At 44.7% G+C, this 25599-nt stretch overlaps 2 long non-coding RNA genes across 3 annotated transcripts in view; one reads left to right on the top strand and one right to left on the bottom strand.

Annotated features, from left to right (window-relative positions):
* LOC102164613 overlaps positions 1–25599 on the top strand; it is a 65945-nt gene that overhangs the window by 34978 nt on the left and 5368 nt on the right. The window lies entirely within an intron of this gene.
* Positions 24013–25599, bottom strand: part of LOC102165197 — a 298565-nt gene continuing 296978 nt past the window's right edge. For both annotated transcript variants that reach the window (XR_002345021.1, XR_002345024.1), the window contains one exon: positions 24013–25426. This is a non-coding gene — a long non-coding RNA (uncharacterized LOC102165197). The remainder of the gene's footprint in view (positions 25427–25599) is intronic.

The raw sequence follows: 25599 nt of genomic DNA, 5'->3' as shown, positions 1-25599 counted from the left end.
TTCCTTCTATCATTCAATGTATGTGGGATAAAAGTATGTAAACTGCAGAAACTCCATTCAGGGTGACTCCTTGGTATTGTTATTAATGCCCATTAATAATTCATGCAGAGCTGCTCCATCCTGACTCTCCCTTCTGAGAGACTGAGTTCTGAAAATCCAACAAGTTCTGGGTCAAGAATATCTGGTCTGATGTTCTGTAACAGAGGTCATTGGAAATAGAGATTAGAACGAGCCCTTGAGTGCAGTGCTCTCCCCTCCCCCTGCTCAGCCCATGGCCTCTTTGGCCTGAAAGGGAAGAAGTTCTATTAGGCACCTCACTAGGCTCACACTCCAAACCTGGAAGCTCGTTCATAGTTTTTAATCATTGCTGGGCATGAGTCCAAGCAGTGAGGTGTCCATGACCTTTTAGAGTAGGCATTTTCATTAATTAACTACTGAAAGGTTGATCCTTTCCCAATACATATAAATATTGAATCCTCATGTTGTATACCTGAAGCTAATGCAACGTTCCATGTCAATTATATCCTAATAAAAGTAAATAAATAACACTGCATTGCACACACAGACACAAATAGCATTTTTAAAAAGAAAATAGTTGACACCAGAAGTGACAAAAATTGTGCTCTGTAAAATTTCCTTTGATGTAAAAAATTTCCAGGGATATAGCATATTTTACATTAAATTCTTTGGGCTTCTTTGAAAAAGGGATCTTCTACACATACACTAACAGTAATTATTTTTGAAATCTAGTCTTTATTTTTACACTCCTGAGAGAGATTTTTCTTAAGATTTAAAAAAAAAAAAAAAAAAAAAGGAGCAGAGGAGGATCAGTTGATCAGAATGCATAGGAACCCTTCCCAGGCCCCCATCCATCGTTCCTCTCCGTAGGTACAGGTTTTGGCAGGTTTGGGATGGGGACGGGAGGGGGTGGGCGGGGTTTGAGATGGGGAGCAGGTTGCAGGTGCACACCTGTTCACCCACTTACACTGTGTGCAACACACACACTAGAAGGCGACTGCTTTAAACAAACTGAATTGACCTGCAACAAGTTCTCAATTGTTTTAAGCTTGTTCACCATTTTGTGGGTCACTAGACCCGAGTATGTTAGCTCATCTCAGTTGGGCCTCAGGGGAACAAGGCACAGAAGAGGGTTCTAATGTTCTAATGGCGTGTCAGATGCAAAAGGATGTGGGCCAAGCAGAGGAGAAATCTTCAGATGAATGACCTAAGTGCAAATGCTGGCACATTCCTTGTTCTGTGCTTATCAGAATAAAATCTTACGCTTCGAAGGTGCCAGTGGATGACCTCCAAGGCCTTAACCATCTATAATTGTGCTGTTCTGGCTCTCCTGGTACTCACATTATCCCGGTGGGGTAATGAAATTTGAGATGTCTTTGTAACTATAATACTCCATGAGGGAATGCTTTATTAGCTAGCTGACTGGCTTTATGTTTGCATTCCATATATATATATATATTTTTTTTTTCTTTCTGTAATACTTGAAAAATAATTCTTGGTGCTTTGTGCAACTTTTCTGAGTCTCAGCCTTATGTTTCTGAAAGAAAAAATAATACATAAGAGCCCCACCTTCCTCTGAAGCTTGTAGACCTGCTTTCTGGTCCTCCACAAGGGGATAGATAGCCTTCGAATCAGTGGTGCCCTGGAGCTGAGCAGTGCTGGGTCCAAGAGCTGATTTTGTCCATCTCCTTCCAGTTCTGCATCCAGTGACATGGTTGGCTGATTGAAATCCGCCACGATGAGAGTGCTTACACCATGGCAGTTGGCACACACTACAGATGAGGGCTTTCTTCCCCCTGAAGCCGAGGTGAAGATTTGCCAGATTTCCACAGCTCAGGATCCTCTTAGACCAGAGCTCATTTTCCTTAAGACAACCTTCCTAAACCTGAGGCAGGGTCCTCCTAGAAACGTCTCTGCTTGGAAATTTGACTGGAAAGTAATGGCAACAATTGCCCCCCGTGGCTTATAGGCATTTGTGTGTCTCTTACTGTAAGACTGAGTACGAAGGCTTTTCTTCCAAGGTTAATAGGAACATGGCTAGCCATTCAAATATCTTTTTAAAAAATCCCAACAAAAATGTGTCCTTTTGCTGAAGTTCTTGATTCTCTCCAATTGTAAAATAGTGGCTGCTCACTGTATCAGAGTACAAAAATTTCTTGCCAAACATGCTTTTCCTGTCAGTCAAGGAATTAAACATTTAATGAGTATTTACCATATGTAAGATGCAGGGAGAGGCAATATACTGGATGTGGAGAATAATTGTATAGCCTCAAATTATCATCTTCTGGAAGTATGTAATTAGAAAGAGATAAGGCAGGTACATGTGGAAAGTTATGGAAGAGAATTTCTAAAACACGTATAATTTGAATGTATCCAATGAGTGTTCATCTTAAGGTCAATCTCAGTATGTTGTTACATCATTACACACACAATACATACACACACAATACATACATGTGCACTTTAGGGTCGCACCTGCAGCATATGAAGGTTCCTAGGCTAGGGGTCGAATCAGAGTTGAAGCCACCAGTCTATACTACAGCCACAGCCATGCCAGATCCGAGCCATGTCTGCGACCTACACCACAGCTGACAGCAACGCTGGATCCTTAACCCACTGAGCAGGGCCAGGGATTGAACGAGCATCCTCATGGATGCTAGTCAGATTCATTTCCTCTGAGCCACGACGGGAACTCCTGAAGATTCCTATTAAAGGTTTCCAAAGGGTGTGTACCGGGAGACAAAGGTACATCATAAAGCAAAACATTCTAAAAATCCTCTTTGAATACTTTTTCTCTTCATCCAAGTTATTACTCCCAGAGCATCCGTCTGTGTCTCCTCTTCTCTTTCCTCCTCTGCCATTAAATCTTCTCTCAGGTCACTGTGTGGCTTTTATGCTCTCATCTCCCCGAGTACTTGTGAGAGTTTGGCAAAACAAGGATCTTTGGGGGACTTGCCCTCCATAGAAGAGAAAGGAGGAAGGGGTGTAAATGCATAGGATTTCTCGGGCTTTGGCCGCAAATAAAAAGGCAACAATTCAACAAAGATCATAAGGAATATTTGAAGTCAGAGGTAAGGAGGTGGGAGTTTTACATTCAGAGGTAGATGAAAAGATAAAAAGACCATTTTGGGGATGGGAAAGCTTTAAGAAAGAGAGAGTAGTAGGTGAGAAAGAGGTCTCAAAATGCAGAGAAGGGGCTCTAGGAGTGCTCACTGCTTCCCTCATCTATGTTACCTGTAAGCACTGAGGCAGGTCACCTGGTCACCCTTGGGGAGGATGGAGTCAGTATTCCAGGTGTTTGCAGGCAGCCCTCTTTGGGTTTTTATCTTATGCACTTCTACTCTTCAAAATGACCCCAAGCCCACGACCCTTTCTCCTGTCCCCAAAAAAGTCACCTGAGCATCACATAGACCGAGTGAAGGGCAGGAAGATTCCAGGACCTCTCCAAGTTGGTACAGAAGTAGGCTCATACCTCAGACCTTTGGAGCCTGACTGGGGCTCTGACTGCTGATGTATTTAGTGAAAGCATTTTTTCCAAATAAAGATGGCAGTGTATTTGAAGAAGAGAGAAGCGTGGGTTTCCCTTGCTGGGCACAGTGTTATATGTGAACCTCAGTAACTAGCCTGAGAGTGATGGCACCAGCCGGCTGTTCAGGTCACAAAAACTTTTTTTTCCCCCAGTTTTGGACCAACCAACTAGGGAAAGTTTTCAGAACAATTTCTCCTCTTCTTGTTGATGTGGACTCACATGACTTTGGTATAAAGAGGCAATTTGGCAGTGGCCTCAATTGTCAGCAACTTTGCCAAGTTCCCGGCTTGACAGTTTTCAGCCTCCTCTTCCCAGCCAGGTTGACAGGTTCCGAAATCTCACTCCACCGGTATGAATCAGTCTTAAGACCTCAAGTTACCTCCGTGATTCTCTTCCCTTCCCTTGTCTTTGTGATGACAGAGCGACAGGCTTGGGACCCGGGGAAGCCAAAGCACTACGGAGGCTCTGTATGAAGTCGTTAAAATTCACAGCAACCTGATTTCCTTCATCTTCAGGCCTGAGCATCTGTAATAATCTAAATAGCTTCTTTCCTGCTAACCATCAGCTAATAAGTACGCCCACTCTCTGACAGCATCAAAGCCGCTCAAATCATTCAGCTGAATCTCGCCAGGGCATCAGGGATATTTGGCTCATCTGGATTCTGGATGGTTTTTCCATCAGCAGCAGCAGCTCCTTCTGGCCACATGACCTTGAGTGAGTTACTTAACACCTTCCTGAACCTGAGTTTTATCACCTTCTAATCGAGCCAAGGTTTCATCTCATATCTTCCCAGGCTGTTCTGAACATCCGATTAGCTAATGCCTAAGCCATCCCTTGGAAACTAGAAAGCTCTACAGTATATTAATAACTTAGATCTCTTGGCTGATGAGAAAAGCAAGACCACAGTGAATACAGGCTGGCCCCGAGAGCTGGCCTCGAAGGTTAATTCTTAGCTAGATTCTGTAGCATTTTTTTAGGATGGTAATGTGCAAAAGCAGTAGGGGTTTTCATAAGACAATTTTTCATTTTCTCCTGGTTTCTATGATGTTGCCCCCAAATTCAAGTCGTCTTGTCAACATGGCATATATTATTATGCTTTCTTTGACATAGATACATTCTGGAGAAAAACACAGGGATAAACCATTCCCCATATCCACTAGTATTTTTCTTTTTCTTTTTTTGGTGGGGAATTTTTTTAAATTTTTGAAGTTTTTTTTTAAGTGATTTTTATTTTTTCCATTATAGTTGGTTCATAGTGTCCTGCCAATTTTCTGCTATACAGCAGTGACCCAGACACACATACACATACACGTTCCTCCTCTCATACCATCCTCCAGCATGCGCCATCTCAAGCGACTAGACATAGTTCCCAGTGCTATACACGAGATCTCATCACTTATCCATTCCAAATGCAATAGTCTGCATCTGTTAACCCCAGATCCACTAGCATTTTTCCAAAACATAATCTTCAGCCCCATTGAACTCATGTTTCACATGATCTACATGATGCTATATAAGACACATGACCCAGAAAGAACACACCATGAGAACACAAACATTTTTTTTTTTTTTTTGTCTTTCTAGGGCCACACCTGCGGCATATGGAGTACCCAGGCTAGGGGTCTAATCAGAGCTGTAGCCACGGGCCTACGCCAGAGCCACAGCAAGGTGGGATGTGAGCTGTGTCTGCAATCTACACCACAGCTCACAGCAACGCCGGATCCTTAACCCACTGAGTGAGGCCAGGGATCGAACCTGCAACCTCATGGTTCCTAGTCGGGTTCGTTAACCACTGTGCCACGATGGGAAGTCCAGAACACACACATTTTGAAGTAACTCAAGACGCCTACTGCAGCTCTTCCTTGGTTTCTCTTTTCTCAATTCCCACCTGGGTGCCTCTTCTCCTTCTGCGCCCTCTCTCCTTATTCTGCATCCCACAAGGTTCAGGGTAGAGCCAGCCACAGCAGACTCTCCTTGGAGGGCAGGTGGAGGGGGTGAGCCTGTTGGGAGTACCAGCACTGTCCTCAGGGGGCGAGGGGATGTTGGGGACCCCCATACACTCAGCATTTTGACTCAACACATAACAGTGTAGCAAGAATTCAGGCTTGAATCCCTTGAGGATTTAGACATGTCTGGGGCTGGAGTCCCAAGCAGGGCAAAACTGCTAATGGTCTCTGTGAGGAGCCAAGGAGAACTCTGGAGGAGAAGAGAGGTAGAGGGAAAGAGCAGTCTTGCAGGATGTGTTAACTGAGGTCATAGGCAGGCTCGGGGGAGGTGATTCTAAACAGGGCAGGATGATGGTATCAGCTTCTGCACTGTCTGCCAGAAGCATAACTGATGGTGTGGGGTTAGTGGTGGTAGAGAATGCAGGTGGTGGGGGGAAAGGGCTGGTGTCCCAGCAGACTCAACAGAACTCACTGGGAACAGCCAGGTCACGGGGGGTTGAGGTCCCCACGTGGCTTCTTGTGTCAGGTCTCTGGCCTTCCCATCCCTGTTTTTCTTATGAGCATCTCTGTGTCATGTGACATCACCGTGAGCACCTCCACAGGCTCCATTTCTCTTTCAGGCCCACCCTGGGTTCATGGCACATGGTTCATCAGCACATTCGAGTGTCAGTGCTTAAAACAATTAGATAATTTTTCAAAGGAGACATAGGTTAGAAACCATGTGAAACTGTTACGTCAGCAGGTACAACCCAGATCTGGTCTGGCCGAGGCTCTGCTCTTGTTTGATTTGTGGGTCCTTCTGGTCCTCCTTTAGCACAGATAATCTAGAAGGCGCCCTTTAGCCTCAGAGCATCTTCCTGTGTCACCGCACGATAGGTGCTTATTAGGCTCAGGGCAGAAAGTGGTCTGCATATTGTTTAGCAAAAGGTAAAGATCCAGTGGGAAGGCATGTGTACTTAGTAGTGGGACGTTGGCTCAGACACTGGACGAGACTGGCTGGAATGGGGGAGGAAGGCTCTAGGATGAGGGATGGGGGTCTTAGGGTTCAGGTACAAGCAGGTGGACTAGGGTATTGATGGGGTCTCTGGACTTAATAAGGAGATTGGAGAAAGCACTCAGCAGGCTTTTGGTGTGGTGGCACATCCTGCTGGGCCATCACAGCTTGGCCCTGGCACTTATTCCCACAGTCCTACCCATGGAGTTGGATCTTAGGTGCTGGGGAGCCAAAGGTGTGTGCTGTGTGCTGTGTGTGCCCTGACTGGGCAGCCATGTGTATTTCCATTAGCACAGTATTACTAATTAACATTCAATGGGGAAAATTTGGAAGATAGAGGAAAATATATAGAAAAAACGTAAATAACCCATGAAACCTTTACTCATAGGTAAAATGGTCTTCACATTTTGCCAGATTCCTTTTCTGTCTTTTCCTACAGATAAAAATATTAGTAAATTGCAAAATGCAATTTTGTACCCTACCTTTCTCTTCCCTTTATATGACAGAAAACATATATAGTTGCTTAGCTTTTTTTTTTGTCTTTTTTTGTCATTTAGGGCTGCACCGGTGGCATATGGAGGTTCCCAGGATAGGGGTCGAATCAGAGCTGTGGCTGCCGGCCTACACCACAGCCACAGCAACACATGATCTGAGCCACGTCTACGACCTACACAATAGCTCATGGCAACGCCAGATCCTTAACCCACTGAGCGAGGCCAGGGATCGAACCTGTGTCCTCATGGATGCTAGTCAGGTTCGTTAACCACTGAGCCATGACAGGAACTCCTACTTAGCAGTTTTTGGCATAGATTTATAATTAACTTGAACGTTCTTGCTCTATTGTACATTTAGTTTTTACCAGTATTTTTTTTATACATAATTTTTAAACAAGGCCATTTACAAGAATCTTCAAAGACATTTGAGGAGTTTGGCATTAGGATGGGGACAATAAAGAGCCTTGGAAATGTCTTCAGTAGGAGAGGGAAGTGATCAAAATCTTAAGGTCACTTGGGAGCAAAGTGGGAGAGGTAATCGTGGTGGGAAAATCTGTCCTTTCACTAAGGACATGCAGTGAGGGTGGAGGGGACAGCTCCAAGGTTATTTAAGGGGCAACATGGGTGGGATTTGGTCACTGGGGAAAGCAGACGGACACAGAGAGCTCCTGAGTTTTGCCAACATGTCCACCCAGCTGGGCAGGTGGTGGTGACAGCCAGGCTGGAAAGGGGCTGCTGGAGGTACACAGAGAGCAGGGGCAGTGTGTGTTCAGTCTAGTTTTGCAAATGCCGAATCCTAAGAAGAAATAACATTGGGAGCAAAGTGAGATCTCCCATTTGTAGGTCTGGAGGAACCACAGGCTGAGGACAGTAGATTCGGGACTCACTGATGTACTGAGATGGAGTGAGGAGCGGGTGGGCCAGGTCATTAGTGGCCTTGGACCCCAACCTGGAAATAGGGCTAAATGTCACCAGGATAGAGAATGATTGTACTTGCATGCACTGTCCCCAGGGAGGAAATGTCTCATAAGTCAGTAGGGAAGAGGAAGCAAACCCGTCAAAGACCAACAGATAATTGACAACCTGAAGCGAAAGTCTGCACAACTGTAGGGTTTGGGGCTCTCTACATGTTGAACAATTATTTAGAGGATATTGTGTTTGAAGGGGAACCCACGACCCGCGTTCCTGCATCACAAGCCTTGGACCCGGCCTGCTGTCCAGGTCAACCAGATGGCCCAGTGAGACTAGCAGGTCAGAGAGGTGGGAAGGCCAGAAGACACAGGCAGAGGAAGAGACAGACACCTTCTTAGGCAGTAGGCACAAGGGGGTGGCCAGGAGAGTCAGAGTGTGTGAAGGTATGAAAGCAAGGGCTTAGTTAACAGGCAAAAAGATGACAAAGGATGTGCCTTGGGTCTCAGCTCAGGTGGCTTACTGGTCATCTTTGGTACCACAGATTCTGCAGCCCGAAGGGGAAGATGCCATACTGCTAGGTGTCAACACCTGTGACTGTGGTCGGGAAGGAAAGACAGGGAGTCCCACACATCTTCCAAGAGCTTGGCTTTCTAGAGAGAATGGAGTGTCATGTCCACCATCCTCAGGCCACCAGGCATCTGCATCATTTTACACGTGTTTCTGAGGCCAAATATGGTGTTGCCTTATTGGAACATGTATCTATTACTAGTGATACTGAATATTTTCTCTTATGATTATATGTAATCTATGTCCTTTGCCCAGTATTGTTTTATTAATCATCGTCTTATTCATTTTGTGTTTATATATCATAACCTCTTCATGGTTATAGTTGAAGCAAAGAGATTTTCCCAGCGTTCATTTTATTACTGCACTTATAAAAATGTTTTCTGTTTTTTTCACGCTCTAAAGTCTCAGCAAAGTATTGAGTTTTAAGAGGAAAGTGCCGGCAGCCATTTGAGCTCTTCAGCGTGTTGGGATTATCGCAGTCAGTGTGCCCCATGTGTGCCCACTGGGTTTGCAGGAACACTGTGGAGGCACCAGGCAGGCTCAGCAGACCAGCCTTCCCCTGGCAGGAAGGAAGCCTCGCTGAGGTCCCACAAGCTTTGGCCTTCTGATGCCTCGTGGACTCTGGCTGGGGGGTAGGATGAGGCTTGATGAGGCCAGAGAGGAGCACAGGTGAGGCAGGCTCCGTGGCTCAGGTGCCAGGGAATCCCTAACACCACGGGCCACACACTTGCTGCCCGGACCCACGACTGACCTCATGGTCAGCCCTTCAAAGACCAGCTTGCCCTTGGCTTTCTGTCTTTAACGTGGTGCTGAGGAAGAAGCCTGCTCTGTGGTTCTGAGAGCCACAGGAGCCAGAGGCTAAGCTCATGAACTCATTGTGGGAGGGAAGCAGAGGGTGACAGACGCAGCGTTGTTGCCACTAAATGTCTGGGGACACTCTTGTTCGCGGTGGAGGCATCCAAGCCGGCTCTGTCCACTGAGTCACCCCGTCATTTAGAAACTGCTAACTGGGCCCCATCCTGTACAGCCACTGTCACTGCTGTGGAGTTAGAGATGCGGTTTAATCTGGGAAAGTGCCCTGCAGTCTGTGCTGGGATGATCCGTCAGGGAGGGGCCCTGGGATGAGCCGGCACAGGCGAGTGCGGAGCCGAGATGTGGCTCACGCCAGCACCTGGTCACCTGGAAATGGATGTGTCACCCTGGGGCCCAGCAACAGGCCTAGCACATCCTGAATGCTCCAGCAGTATTTGTGGAAGGCAGGCGTGGACCTGGATATAACCAGCGGGCCAGGTCATTAGGAGAAATGTGAAGTGCACGACAGGCATGTGTGGCAAATGGGGGCATTTTTCTCAGTGTTTCCAGCATGTCTTTGTTGCTGTGATTCTAGCACGGTGGTTGGCAGACCGGCCCATGTGCCTGGAATACCTGAGTTCAGATCCCCCTTGTACCTGTGTGACCTTGAGCAGGTGAAATAATCTGCCCTTGACAGTTTCCCCTTCTGCAAGATGAAGACTTTAAAAGTACCTGCTGTGAGACAGTGAGATAGCAAAGGAGCTTCCTTGTGTGAGAAACAGGAAGTGGATGAGTGGAAAGTGCTGCTGTATTATTATCGTTGTTGTTATTCTGAGTAGCAGCGGCAGCTGATCTCGGCTCATGCTCCTTCCTAAGCCTCCAAGAGAAGGCAGATGGTGCTGTAAACCCCAGGAGGTATCCACACGGCCAGCCCTTTCCCCAGAGCTCCGTCTCAGGCCCCGGGGTAGACGGTGGCTCCGTTCCACCCACAGGCTTTGGACCAGAAGTTCTGCTGTTTTTGTTTTCCTGCAGGGACAGGGGCGGTGGCTGGGTTGCCCTCACCGCAGTGCGGTGATGACGCAGGGCTCTGAGAAGGGGCTGAGCAGAGGAGTTCAGTGTCCAGAGAAGGATCCGGGCCAGCTTTCTGTCTGCAGGAGAAGGGATGTGGGGGAGGGGGAGAGCTGAGTGCCCTCCACCTTTGCACCCCTGGCCTTGGCTTCTCGGACCCGTGCTTGGTCGGGCTGGCGCACTTCAGCGTGGTCCTGCTGTGGACATCTGGGCCACGTAACTTTAAAACAAGTGTTTCCTCTAGACAAGGTGACAGTATTTTTTGTCACCTGGTTTTCCCCTGTCTTCCCGGAAGCTTGGGGGGGAGGGCTGCACGAAGAGAAAAGAGCATTGTTCTCAAGCCAGCTTCCCCAAGAAGGGCCTTGAAGGAACAGAATGGAAAGGAGAACCAGAATGATTGCCTCTTTTGTTTACTCTTTACTAAAGTAAAAAGAACCTTGAAACCGTGGTCTGGACTTATTCCACACGACTTCTTCCTTGCCACATGGAAATATGTTGCCTCAAGACTGTTTTCTGGGCCAGCGGCTTCGGGCTGTCCAGTCTCTGGCAGCAGGGAACCCTTGTCATTCCTGGAAATAAGCTGAGTCGGCCCCGGGTTCACCTGATTTTCCTTTTCCCAGGGTGACCGTGTCAAAGTCCTGGTCCTGTGTCCAAAGCGACGGTTCAGGGCAGAGCTGCCCGGGAGAACTTTCTGCAGCGCTGGAAGTGTCCTGGGACCCATACTGAACCCACCCTGTCCACCTGCCCTGTGGCTCATGAGCTCCAAAAGTGTGGCCACGGTGACTGACAAACTGAAAGGGTTTTTAAAATTTTTTTTATTTTAGAGATAATGGATGTCTCACATGGCATTGGTTTCAGGTCCAAGGAGCTGCATTATTTAATGTAAATCTAACTAATTAAATTTAAATAGCCACACGTGGCGGGTGCTGCTGCCCTGGATGCCTGGAGCAGTGCCACAAACAGTGTCCAGCAGCCCTGATTGACCGCGCCAGTCAACAGAGGGCAGAGGGAAGGAGGCCAAAGGTCTAGACATGGAGGAGCAGTTTTCTCCTCCACAGCAGCTGCTCACATGGCAACTCCGGTTTCTGCATATTGGGGATGACCTGGGGCTCTGGGGCCAGGCTCCTGGCCCAGGTCCTTTAGAGGAGTGAGTCCTGAATCAGAGGACAGAAGACACAGGGCCACCCTGAGGGGAGGACAGTGCAGGAGAAGGAGGGAAACTGGGATCTGAAGACCTGAGCTGATGGCCAAGGGCAGGGTGACAGCTCCAAGGTTCGGGGGTTCCGGTCCTCGGAATGCAAGGATGAGGTGGCGAGCAAATGCATCAGAGAGCCCCTGACACTCAGGGAGGTGAGGACAAGGCGCAGGATGGGCCCTGCACCCGGGCCACAGAGGGCCGGCCTGGCTGTCAGGAGTCACAAACCCCTACTCAGTGTGTGTAGGACTGTGGGTCAGGTAGCATTCTTCCCATTTCCTGAATGGATCAGCTGAGATGGAGCCTGACTGAGACTCGAAGTTCTCCTGGCTCCTGCCTGACCCTCTGCTGTCCTTGTCAGGTCTTCTCTGCCAGGTCTGGGACACAGGGCTCCTCCAGGCATGTTCCTGAGCCCTTTCTCCCCATCCTCCACCCTCTCTGGGAGCCCGCCAGGTCCACTGCAGCCTCAACCTCTCCCAGTCAAGGAAAAACAAAATTACCCTAGAGAGCGGACGAAGAAGGAATCCAGAGGCATTAATGTGAACATTGCTAATTTACCGATTAGAAGACTAGGACGCGATGATTCCAAGAGAGGGTCTTCCTTCAGCCAATAAAATAAACCACGAACTGGCCCAACAAAGAAAATGGGAGAAAACACCAAGATAGAAATGATGAAATATTTCAAGAGACCACTTTGCTTAAAGCTGTGCTGACCCCTCTGTAAAGCTAAATGAAAAATAAATTTTTTTAGGAAAATATTTACTACCAATGTTTATACCACAGAGAATCTATATCTAGGGTTACCAGATTTAGCAAATAGAAATAGTTAAATTTGAATTTTGGATAAATGAGAGTTTTTGTATGTCTCTGTAATATTTGGGACATACTTATGGTAAAAAAAATTATTGGTGGTTTTTCAAAAATTCAAATTTGACTGGATATCCTGAATTTTATCTGGCAGTTCTACTAAAATGGATAAATTACCATGGAGAAATACGAGAAACTTATCAAAGGCTAAACAAGCAATAAGATACGATATTTTCAGGTGAATCATATGAATTGAATTCAAGGGATAAACTCTGTTCCAACTGTTCCAAAGCATTAAAAAAGAGTAAAAGCTCCTAAGTTATTTTTATAAAGTTGCAACACACTGAAACCAAACCTGACAATAATGGTTTTCAAAAAGGGGGCAAATCTGTTAGGAATATTCATGATAAAAATCTCAAATGTGATATTAATGAATACAGGGAATGGTACTTTTTTTTTTTTTTTATTTTTTTTGTCTTTTTGCTATTTCTTGGGCCGCTCCCGCGGCATATGGAGGTTCCCAGGCTAGGGGTCTAATCAAAGCTATAGCTGCTGGCCTACGCCACAACCACAGCAATGCAGGATCTGAGCCACGTCTTCAACCTACACCACAGCTCACGGCAACGCCAGATCCTTAACCCACTGAGCAAGGGCAGGGACTGAACCCGAAACCTCATGGTTCCTAGTCGGATTTGTTAACCACTGCACCACGACGGGAACTCCATGATACTCTTTTAAAAAGTTGACAGACATCTAAAAAAGTAACTGAAAAAAATTATCTAAAGTTATTTTAATAAGCTTTTTGTATTTTTCCTCAGCTTTAATGTGACTATAATGTACATAATTCTTAGCTGTGAGTCATTATAATAATCAGTTATTATATAGAGACTATCATTAGCATAGATTATTATTTCAACGATAGATGTTACTTTCTGGAATCATCTCAAATTTAAACTTGTTTTGAAAGTACAGGTCAATGCAATTAGGAGAAAAATATGAAGCATCCCTATTTCCGCTGAGGATACAATATTATTACTATTTTCAGAAAATGTAGTTGTTTACATAGAAAATGAAAAGAATCAATTCAGGGAAATTCTATTAGCAACAGATAATAATTCAGTTAGGTGGACTGCTTTCAAAATTAATATCCACATTCAGCAGCATTTCAGTAAATAAGCAGTATTTAGTGATAAAATATAATAAAGCAAACTATCTTATTTATAATAGCATGAAAAGAAGCTAGAACACATAGGTATAAACTTAAGAAATGTATAAGGCCTATATATCTTAAAAACTGTAATACTTTCTTGAAGGACATAAAAACTAAAATTGAATAAATAAAAAGACCTATCTCATTCTTGGCTAGGAAGATTTTATACTGTAAATATATCAGTTTATCCTAAATTGATCCATAAATCCAAAGTAATCCTCATCAAAAATACCAACAGTACCTTGTATAACTTGGCATCATATTATTAAAATTATCTGGAAGCATAAATTTGTGGAAACTATTTGGGGAAGAAGCTGTTAATAATGTTTCTCTCCAGACAGTGGAAATGAAGGGTACGAAGCTGAGCCAGAGTTTGGGGGTTTATTTCATGACCATCTATGCTATCGAACTTTTCAGTAGGTGCACATGTTACTTACATGATGAAAATGGTAGTTTATTTTATTTTTTATTTTTTATTTTGTCTTTTTAGGGTTGCACCTGCAGCATATGGAGGTTCCCAGGCTAGGAGTTGAATTGAGTTGTAGCTGCCAGCCTACACCATAGCTACAGCAACATGGGCTCCAAGCCACGTCTGCAACCTACACCACAGCTCATAGCAATGCTGGATCCTTAACCCACTGAGTGAGGCCATGGACCCACCTTTGTGCTCATGGATGCTAGTCAGATTTGTTTCGGAGACACGGATTTTTTCGGAACTCCAAAAAATGGTATTTTATTTTATTATTTTATTACTTAATGAATTTATTAAATTTATAGCTGTAAAATGATCATCACAACCCAATTTTATAGCATTTCCATCCCAAATCCCCAGTCCATCCTCCCCACCTCCCAACCTGTCTCCTTTGGAAACCATAAGTTTTTCAAAGACTCTGAATCAGCATCTGTTCTGCAAAGAAGTTCATTCTGTCCTTTTTTAGATTCCACATGTAAGTGATAACATTTGATGTTGGTGACTTGCTGTCTGAGTGACTTCACTTAGCTTGGTAATTTCTAGGTCCATCCATGTTGCTGAAAATGCCATTATTTCTTTCCTTTTAATGGCTGAGGAATATTCCATTGTGTATATGTACCACATCTTCTTGATCCACTCCTCTGTCGATGGACATTTAGGTTGTTTCCATGTCTTGGCTGTTGCAAATACTGCTGCAATGAACATCGGAGTACATGTGTCTTTTCAAGCCCTGGTTTTCTCTGGATAGATGCCCAAGAGTAGGATTGCTAGATCAAATGGTAGTTATATTTTTAGTAAAAAATGGTAGTTTATTTTAAAAGAATATTTCCCTTGATGTAGAGATGCTAAGCCCCACTGTTCATTAGCACCACAAAGGGAGCCTTAACACAATGCCAGTGTTCAGACCTCACATCCAGATATGGGTTCAGCTGGTCTGGGGTGGGGCTCAGGCATCTGGATTTTTTAAAAAAGCTCCCAGGGGTTCTCCTGTGTAGCCAGGGCTGAGAACTGCTGCTGTGGTACCCATGGTGGTTTGCAAACTGTGATCACAACTCATGGTCATGAGAGCAATTTAATAGATTGGGACCAGAAATTTAAAAACAACAACAACAACAACAACAACAACAACAAAAGCCATAGGAGTTTCCCTTGCGGCTCAGCAGGTTAAGAACCTGGCTAGTAGCATGAGGATGCGGGTTCAATCCCTGGCCTCAGTCAGTGGCTTAAGGATCCAGTGTTGCTGTGAGCTGTTGTGTAGGTTGCAGATGTGGCTCGGATCTGACACTGCTGTGCCTGTGGCCTAGGCTGACAGCTGCAGCCCCAATTTGACCCTTAGCTTGGGAACAGGTGTGGCCCTAAAAAAAAAAAAATAAGTAAAATAAACCTACAGTTGACAGAATCATTCATGCATGCATGTGTGTGTGTGTTTACTTACTGGGTTGTGATCTAAGGGATCTCTCTTTCTGTGAGATGTGAAATGTCTTAAAAATCCGAAAGCCACTGCCTCATGTCATTCAAACATTTCAGACCTTTGGAAACACTTTATCAGAGTTGGTGTGAACTATTAAAGGCTTCAAAGTTTAAAACTTATATTCTAATTCTCTCTCATTTCTTCATTCATTGATTACAATTCAAAGATCAAAATTGCCATCTGTAATTATTTGTGCTTAGGTGATGAGCACAGAGTCTGACTTAAGTAGATGCTCAAAAATGTATAAAAAATGAAAGAATGAATGATTAAATGAATTATTAGGTAATGCTTTGCCTAGTCTTTCCAAGAATTATTTCTACAAACTTGTTTCTCTTCTCCCTTCCCAAGCTCCTAGCTAATTACTCTGGGGAGAATAAACCAAGAATGCTTGGATGGACACCCCAAGTTCAACATAACAGCCAAGGAAGGGCTTCCCTTGTTGACATATGCATCCATGTGAGGGTGGTGCTTGGTTTGCACTGGGTCACACTGATCACGCCAATTCTGGTCACATCCATATTATCACAGTCATGGCTGGACCCACTGGTAGGACATAAGATACTCATGAAAGACAGAACCAGGAAGAATGTGGCCGAAATGGGTTAGCCTTCCTCAAAGCAAGTCACATCACGGACAGTTCCCAGACCGCGGTTGAGGGCTTCAGAAAACACTCCAGTTCTCTCCATAACCACCCTCACGTTGTGAAGAAAGGTACCGTGAGACACCTGAGAAAGGTATCAAGTGACCCCGGTCTCAGCCCTGAGCAAAGTGCTGCAGGAAACCCCAGAAAGGATCAGAGTTGCTTAAACTCTGCAGTAGGGATTGGATGTGAGGAAGCAATTCAGACCGGGCGGAAATGAGCCAGACAGGAGTCTGCAAACCAAACAGCGAGAAGACAGGAAACACAATAGAAACGTCAATTCTAATTTGCCCCATGCCTCTTCATTAGGTGTTTGTCTTGTGGGACATTTACAAACCATCAGCAAAATGACCATCCCTGGGAACTCTGCTCCCGAACGGTGGGCCTCCTGTGCTCATTCCAGGTGTCCTCTCTGCTGCCTAACTGATGGCTTTCTGGGCTGTTTCCATCTTGGGTCCCATAGGTCACGTTTCTTTGGGAGGTGACAGGGAACAGGGTAAATATATCTACAGCATCAATAACTTTTGGCTGAAACAAGCCATTGATCAGAGTGGCAGCCACTGGCTTCTAAAGGCCTATTCAGAGATAACGAGAGGGCGTTCTACTCAAGCGAACAGCTGTGAAGGTACAGACAGCGGTGATGAAGATCAGAAAAAAAGCACAATTCATAGTAGAGGCAAAACTTGAACATGTCCAAGTTAAAAATCTACGAAAACAGACTAAAAGGAGGGGGATTTAATCCAGGAAAGAGAAGACTAAGGGGTGATTTTATTGGAACCTTCAAAAATAAATGAACAGTGATTTTATAAGAACTGGAGACACCAGCTCTTTATATCTTAAGCTGAAGTTTGAATAATCGATATTAGAGCTGAAAAAGTACACCTTTATTTCTCCTTAATCTAATCACTGTTTCTTGACTGCTTCTTGTATACTACACCAGTTGTTAAATACTGAATTGTGTTGACACGGTGTGTGTAAGGCTTTGGGCAAGGACTGAGAAGGGTGGAAAATTTTACAGGACGTAATCTTTTTCTTCAAGGGGCTCCCTGAAGGAGGGCGTGAAGCAGACTGTATGTGTAACTGATATACTAGGAGTGTTGGAAATGGGCTAGTGGAGGTGCCTACAGCCACACGACCCAGCTGCGCAAATCACATGCTCTTTATGACTTGACTTTCAGATCCTCACTAAAGTTGAGAAAGCTCTGAAGTTGCTTCTGAAGATGGGTATGTGTAATGAGCTACTGTTTCCAGAGAAATGGAAAATGGGGGCTAAATGGAATTGTGGGAACAGATACTTTTGACCAGTTTTGATACCAGTAAAAAATTGAGTGTGGAACTTTGAGCTTAAGGTTTTGCAATCAGCGAGTTCTGTATTTCTTTATTGTTTCCTTCTGAAGGCAGATATTACCATTGTCTGCACAGAATGTAGATTGAATGCAGCCCATGTGGGCTAATAGTGGTCACCAGTTTCAGAGGACTCTATGTCACACAGCTACCCAGACATGGACAAACTGGTCTTAACGATTGCCTCCTTCCAACTCAGATCTGAATACACTGTTTCATTAGACTTTTTAGCTTAAGAGAACTTTCCTAGAATGAACTCAATAAATCCCGCTTTCCCTAAAACATGCGTTTTCTAAGGCTGATCAGTTTTCAAATTAACATGCACCAAAACAATTACTTTGAAAGTGGGGGCATTGAAAACAGTTGTTAATTCAGGACCTGCTCTGAGAATGTTGTGTTGACTCATAAAAGGTCAAGTCCTTCCACCTTCTTTCAGACCCATTTCATTAAGATGTTATCCTTTTTAGTTCAGCACTGCACTAAATAATCACAGTATTAACCTTCAGCTACCCTGCGGGAAGGCTGTAACAATTAAGTATTAGTTGGATAATTTTTGGGGGTGTGTGTGTGGCAGGACTCCCAAGCACAGCAATGTAAAAACATTCATATTTAAAATTCTCATGTATGCATAATAAATATTAGAACACCACTGAGCTAAAATTAATGAGTCTGTATTTAAAGCATGGCCGTATTTAAAATTACCTGCCTGATGACAATTTTACCTAATCACATTAGAAGTATCTCTGATTGCTTCTTGTTAATTGCTATTTATTCGAATCTGGAGGGGAAAAGGTCCAGACATTTCCGGGTAACAGATTACTTAATTGCTAACATCAAACAGGTACTCAAAATAATATTCCTACCCTTGAGCCAGCCAGTCAGCAATGTGTTCTAAGGGGCAGCTGTGGTGGAAGATTGTTCTGGGTGCTGTGGGGAGACAGGAGGCCATCTCTGCAGTTTACAGAAGCAGAGAAAGAAAGGCCTAGAAAGAACAGCAGTATTTTGCAGGTGTCTGTCCTGTGAATCCCACATGTACCTGAGGGCCAGGGGAGTCCACCCAGCCATAGCACCTGACCCTATTGCCCTTGAGATCTGCAGTCCAGCAAGCAAGGTCATGTTTCCATCACAGAAGACCCAAGACTTCTCTCCTAGTCATCTTCTTATTTGTATGCTTATGGTTCGTTGTCTGTCTCCACCCACTTGAATTTAAGCACCATGAAAGGAGAGATTTTTATTTGTCTGCAGATACATTCCAAATGCTTATAACACCTGGCACATAGTGGGCTCTCAGTGAATATTTGTTGAATGAATAAATTTAATAATTTCCACAGTGGACGAAGATAGGGACATCTGTTCAAGTGCATTTGTTGACTCATTTGAAGAATGTTTCCGAGTCAGTATAGATGTCTGGCTGTGATATTTTCCTTCTACTCTTAGACTTCACTTCCAAAGGCATGGGGGTAAATCGAAAGGCCCAGGAAGGACAACCCCAAGTTCAAAGTGATAGGGCTCATGAAAAACACAGCTATTCTTGAGAAAAATGAAAAGGGAAGAAAGTAATCTGGGTTGTTCTGGAGGAAAACTTTGTAGATTTTGAAAAATGAAAGGGAAAAATTATCACCAACACCAAATAACCCATCTGAGTGAGCTTCCTTTAATAAACTAAATGGCTTGATTTTCTTCATTGGAGAGACCAGGCCAAGTGAAATTCGAACTGCTGCTTCTTGGAAAAAAAAACAAACCAAACAAAATCTTGGCTGCCTTCTGAGGCAAACTGTTCATGCAGATCCTGAATGCACATCACAGACCAGTTTACAGAGGAGCAGCTGCACTGGTAGAAGCTCCCGTCACCCCTGCTTGTCCATTCCCACCACTAAATTGCCCATCTTGGGGAATCAGATCCTGTAAACACTCTATTTCTTTATTTTTTTAAAAAAATATAAACAGAGCTAATGTTAGCCAGGAGTTCTTGAGATATTTTTTTCCTATTAAAATACCTTCACGGCCCCAGAACTGCACAGTAAAAAAATGACTCCATTTCCAAACCGCCCCGTGCATGTTTAATCCAATTGTCATCGGCTACCGTTCAAGGATTGTGAAAAATCCATTGTGGGCACATTCTGGCTTTAACCTGGGATTTCTCACCACTCTGTGCACATCAGGAATCAATTTGCCTTGATGCCCAGATTCCTCAATCAAAGGGAACACAATCTGATTTCAAACCGACGTAAATGAGAAATGGACGGGTGTTGGCTTGTAGGTGAAACCGCATAGAACAGCTAAGACAGATTCCCATGAAATAGAACCGCTTGGGAAAAAGCTCTCAATATTTAAACTGAGTCTATTTCTCTCACCGTTGGCTTTCCAGTTCCCTTTTTAATGGCGTTCTGACTTTTCTTTTCACTCCATCCTCCTTTCTGCTGACTTTTCTCCATCTCTGTTCCCTTGTATGGCTACCATCAGCAGGCAGTGATCCTAACACAGCAGCTTTGTTCCTAAAGGCTCTGAGGCCCCAAGGGAGGGTCACGCTGTGGACGTGCCTGCAGTCCTCTGTGCCCATCACGCAGGAGCTGAGGCTTTACTGCTGCCTCGAAGGACTTCCCCACGCACCCCAGCCCGGGCATCCAGGAGGGGCAAGCGGGCGTTATATTGACCATAGGACTCAATAGCCCTCACCTGCCCAGCGGGATCTATGGGGCAAAGACCTGGAAGCAGCGAGTGTCACTGAGAAACCACTAGTTCTCCAAATGGTTCACCAGTGGCTACTTAATTCTTGAATTGTATTTGACCAGTTTTCACTCTGTCTTCCCAGGAGTATTTTCAGGATTTGAGCTGGCCTAGCCCCCTGTGACAGCTAGACACCCAAGGGCAGAGACAGATGGAGACAGAGTGCATAACAAAGCCAGGTTTTTCTTTTTTTCTTTTTTTTTTTGTCTTTTATCTTTTTAGGGCCACACCCACAGCATATGGAGGTTCCCAGGCTAGGGGTTGAATTGGAGCTGTGACCGCTGGCCTACACCACAGCCACAGCAACGCCAGATCCAAGCCCTGTCTTCGACCTACACCACAGCTCACGGCAAAGCCGGATCTTTAACCCACTGAGCAAGGCCAGGGAATGAACCCACATCCTCTTAGATACTAGTCAGATCTGTTAACCGTTGATCTACAATGGGAACTCCTAATCTTTTTTAATTTTTTAAATTTATTGATTTATTTTTTGGCTGCACCTGTGGCATGTGGCATTTCCTGGGCCAGGGATCTAACCCAAAATGCAGCTGTGACCTATGCCACAGCTGTGGCAACACCAGGTCCTTAACCTGCTTTGACACAGGGAAATTTCCAACAAAAACATAGTCTTAAAGAAAGATTTCTTGTGAATATATTATTCATTAATATACTTATTCATAGAATATATAAGGATTCTGAATATTCAAAAATCTATTAACAAATAGATTCTTCATGAATACATTTATAAGGAGAAAGTTTTTAAGAATTTATTTATAAGGAAATATATTCATGAAGAATATACTCTTGAATATTAAGAATATATTCATAGGAACACTCTGTATTCAGGAATGTATTTTTATGCCTTGGGAGTTGGAGAGATAAACTGAATATTTTTTAAAATGATGCAAAGCAAAGTGTAAGGCAATCAAAACTCGGTATTTCAAAAGACACTGAAGCCTGGGCCTGACTCCAAGGCCCAAGGACTTCCCCCTTTACGCCCCTGCTTCCAACCTCACTCAACAGATGGGGAGTCCACAGACAAGGGTGGCTCAAGTATGGAACCCCAGGGGTGTCCAGGAGTTAGCAGTCAGACCAGGAAGGGCGCCACAGCTCAGAGCCCTGGGCTAAGGATGAGCCACCCTCCTGCGCTGTCACCCTTGCTGTCTCTTTAGGACGCAGGTGACATGAGGTTAGCATCTAATCACAGAGGGAGGAAGGGAAGAAGGGTTCAGAGCTAATCAAGGACAGATTTTTCTTAGACTGTGGGATGTAGCAAGTGACACATACTTTTGCAAAAATGACCTGAAATTCTAGGCATTCCAAGACTGTGGCCTCAGAAGTCCTAATCTCCCTTAGGATTCTTGCTAGTGATCCAATTTCTAGTACTATTATGTGTACTTATGACGTGTTATATGAATGGTCCTGGAGGAACTCTTCTCTGGTCTGTTCGCTGCAACAGTCAGAGCTGAGGCAGGACAGTCAGGAGCCCTGCACGGGCCTGGACCTCTGTGTTGCTGGCGCCGGGTCAGCCATCAGATCTGCCAAACATAAAACCACGGCCTCTTTAAAAGGTCTAGATCCAACATGGACATGACCCTGGGAACACGCCTGGAGTGGGTGTGGCCATTCTGCTAAGAGATGCAGGTGAGGCCCATCAGGTGAGGCATTTCCCCCTGCCCCCGACTCCTTGGCCCAGGTCGGTGTCTGCCCCAGTGGGGTCCTGATCATGAGCATGGAGTTGTGAATCTTCAGAGCTGGACCCAGTTTGATCTTTATCACCTGGACAACGTCTTTCTGTGGCAGGAGCAGGAAGGCTTTGCCATCAATCTGCTGCAAGTCAATCCATAAGCACAAGTCAGCATTTCCTGCTGTTAAAATCTTCTGCCCCCCAGGGACCCCTGGGTGCTGAGCTGTGCGTCATGATGGCTTCCCAGAGCTTGGGGATGGAGGACGATGGCATCTTAGTCCAACCACTGCCAGCTCTAAGTTTTCCCCAGAACTCTGACACTTAGTTAAATTTAAAAGGTGTTCATTCTGTTAAATATGAATTCAATGTACATTAACTGTTCAAGGCTAAATTTCTGTGGTTACATTTAAAAATTTGGGGGGAGTTCCCTTCATGGCTCAGTTGAAAAGAATCCTACTAGTATCAGTGAGAATGTGGGTTTGTTGGTCCCTGGCCTCACTCGGTGAGTCAGGGATCTGGTGTTGCTGTGGCTGTGGCTATGGCAGGCAGCTCCAGCTGTGATTTGACTCCTAGACTGGAAACTTACATATGCTGCAGATGTGGTGCTAAAAAGAAAAAAAAATTTTTTTTCAGACTGAATTTTTTAAAATTTATTTATTTATTTTTTTATCTTTTTGCCTTTTCTAGGGCCACTTCCTATGGCATATGGAGGTTCCCAGGCTAGGGGTCGAATCAGAGCTGTAGCCACCAGCCTATGCCAGAGCCACAGCAATGCCAGATCTGAGCTGCATCTTCCACCTACACCACAGCTCACAGCAATGCCAGATCTTTAACCCACTGAGCAAGGCCAGGGATCGAACCCACAACCTCATGGTTCCTAGTTGGATTTGTTAACCACTGCGCCATGATGGGACTCCTGAATTTTTTTTTATATATTACTCAATGAATTTATTATATTTATAGTTGTACAACAATCATCACAACCCAATTTTATAGCATTTGCATCCTAACCCCTCAGCACATTACCCCACCCCCAACTTGTCTCCTTTGGAAACCATAAGTTTTTCAAAGTCTGTGATACTGACTCAAAGAAGTTCATTCTGTCCTTTTTTCAGATTCCACAGGTAAGTGATAGCATTTGATGTTGGTGACTTGCTGTCTGACTGACTTCACTTAGCATGATAATTTCTAGGTCCATCCATGTTGCTGAAAATGCCATTATTTCTTTCCTTTTAATGGCTGAATAATATTCTATTGTGTACATATACCACATCTTCTTGATCCACTCCTTTGTCGATGGACATTTGGGTTGTTTCCATGTCTGGGCTATTTCAAATAGTGCTACAGTGAACACTGGAGTACATGTGTCTTTTCGAGCCATGGTTTTCTCTGGATAGATGCCCAGGAGTGGGATTGCTAGATCAAATGGTAGTCCTAGTTTTAGTTTTCTGAGGAATCGCCATACAGTTTTCCACAGTGGTTGCACCAATTTACAATCCCACCGACAGTGTACTAGGGTTCCTTTTTCTGCACACCCTCTCCAGCGGTTATTGTTTGTAGACTTTTTGATGATGGCCATTCTGGCTGGTGTAAGGTGGGACCTCATAGTGGTTTTGATTTGCATTTCTCTAATGATGAGTGATGTTGAACATCTTTTCATGTGTTTTTTGGCCATCTGTATGTCTTCTTTGGAGAACTGTCTGTTTAGGTCGTCTGCCCATTTTTTGATGGGGTTGTTTGTTTTTTGGTATTGAGAGGTAGGAGGTGATTATAAATTTTGGAGATTAATCCCTGGTCGGTCGATTCATTTGCAAGTATCTTCTCCCATTCTGTGGGCTGTCTTTTCATTTTGTTTAGGGTTTCCTTTGCTGTGCAGAAACTTTTAAGTTTAGTTAAGTCCCATTTGTTTATTTTTGTTTTTATTGTCATTACTCTAAGAGGTGGATCTGAGAAGATGTTGCTGTCATTTATGCTGGAGAGTGTTTGGCCTGTGTTTTCCTCTAAGAGTTTTATAGTATCTGGTCTCATATCTAGGTCTTTAATCCATTTGGAGTTTATTTTTGTGTATGCCGTTAGGGAGTGTTCCAGTTTCATTCTTTTACATGTGGCTGTCCATTTTTACCAGCACCACTTATTGAACAGGCTGTCTTTTCTCCAGTGTATATTCTTGCCTCCTTTGTCATAGATTAGTTGACTGCAGGTGCATGGGTTTAATTCTGGTCTTTCTATCCTGTTCCACTGATCTATGGACTGAATTTTATTAAGGGCCTTAGAAAATAACCCACTTTCATCTACCAAGTGAATCTCCTGGAATGTTTCCCATGAGAACGGAGTGCAATGAGGACACATCAAAGTTGTTTGTCACAGTTCAATACTGCAGACTGGAGACTCCAGAAGCAGCAAAAGGAAATAAATGACAATGTCATCTAGGATGGGGGACCAGGCAGTCATCAAAATTCATGTCTTAATGAAACAGTTAATGTTTTGGGAAATTTTTCATGGACTGTTAAGCAACAGAACATATGATGATATAGAAAGATCTGTTTTAGTTTGTAAAATTAAACTTGCCTGACTGCTGTATTACATAGTATAAAGTGATATAGACTCTATCATGTTGTATAAAGTATTTTAACACATAGTTAAAATACTTGAAGTCTTTGCACCCATGTGTGTGAGGCTGGGCTCAGGTGGGCCAGTGAGCCCCACGTTCCAAGGGCAGTTCCAGACCAAAGCCGCAATGGCTCTGGTGCTGAACTCCCTGGAAACAGAGGGCTTGTCAGCTCTGAGGGTCCCAGGACACAGCATTCAGAGAGTACCTTCCCAGCACCACGCATGCCCTGACAGCCTCAGAGGGGTCCCTGTGCCTGCAGTTTTCTTGGAGGGTTCTAGAACAACAGTGGTGGAGGGTTCTAGAGCAATGGCGGGAGCCCTGGAAGCAGATGGATGTGGGCTGGAATCCTTTCCACGCCACACCCCAGCTTACCCATCGGCCATCTGCCCTGTCCTCCAAGTCACTGCAAGGACCCAAGGATGACAATTCTCAAGTCAGGGCCCAGAACAGACAGCAACTTCCGTAAGCAGTTCAAACGAGAGGAGTGTGGAAGCAGAAGCTCCACAGAAGGATTGTGTGGCTTCTGTGTCCCCTGAGCAGGGGCTGGGCAGGGCACGACAAGCCAGTGCTCCTCCCCAAGGCAGGTCCTCCCTGCCCCCAGCTGAAGTCACAGTGCAGGGGCCCAGCCCCGGAGTTAACTGATTAACATGTGGCAATAGCCCCTGTCATGAGCAGCTGCAGAGCTTAGGCTGCAGCCTCCAGTGACAAAGCACAGCTCATGTCAGTGACACAGACAGAGGCTGCCCCGCTGGGCCCCCTCTGGCCTGGACCGCTTTCTCTTGCCTCCCCAAACCACTCTTGTTTACGCTGAAGTCAATGGGAACAAAACACTTCTGGGCTTGGAAGTAGAGAAATACATATAATTTTTATATTTCCTACCTCTTTCTTGAAGCACTTGGCATGTTCTTCGTAGCCCAGCAGAGACTGTACAAACTCAGCCACCTACAGCGCAAGATGAAAAGCCTGATTTAAAACATGCACCTGAAATAATACTTTGGGTTGTAGTCATTCAACATTTAAGTAAAATATATTTCAAATTCCCCAAAGTCCTGGGATTTAAATAGTGACTATTGTGTCACATTAGCACTCGCCAGCTCGGAAATGACACTAGCTCC

This window comes from Sus scrofa, chromosome 6, assembly GCF_000003025.6.
Source record: "Sus scrofa isolate TJ Tabasco breed Duroc chromosome 6, Sscrofa11.1, whole genome shotgun sequence".
Taxonomy (NCBI): domain Eukaryota; kingdom Metazoa; phylum Chordata; class Mammalia; order Artiodactyla; family Suidae; genus Sus; species Sus scrofa.
Note: the sequence above shows the minus strand (reverse complement) of the source record. Positions and strands in the feature narration are given on the sequence as shown.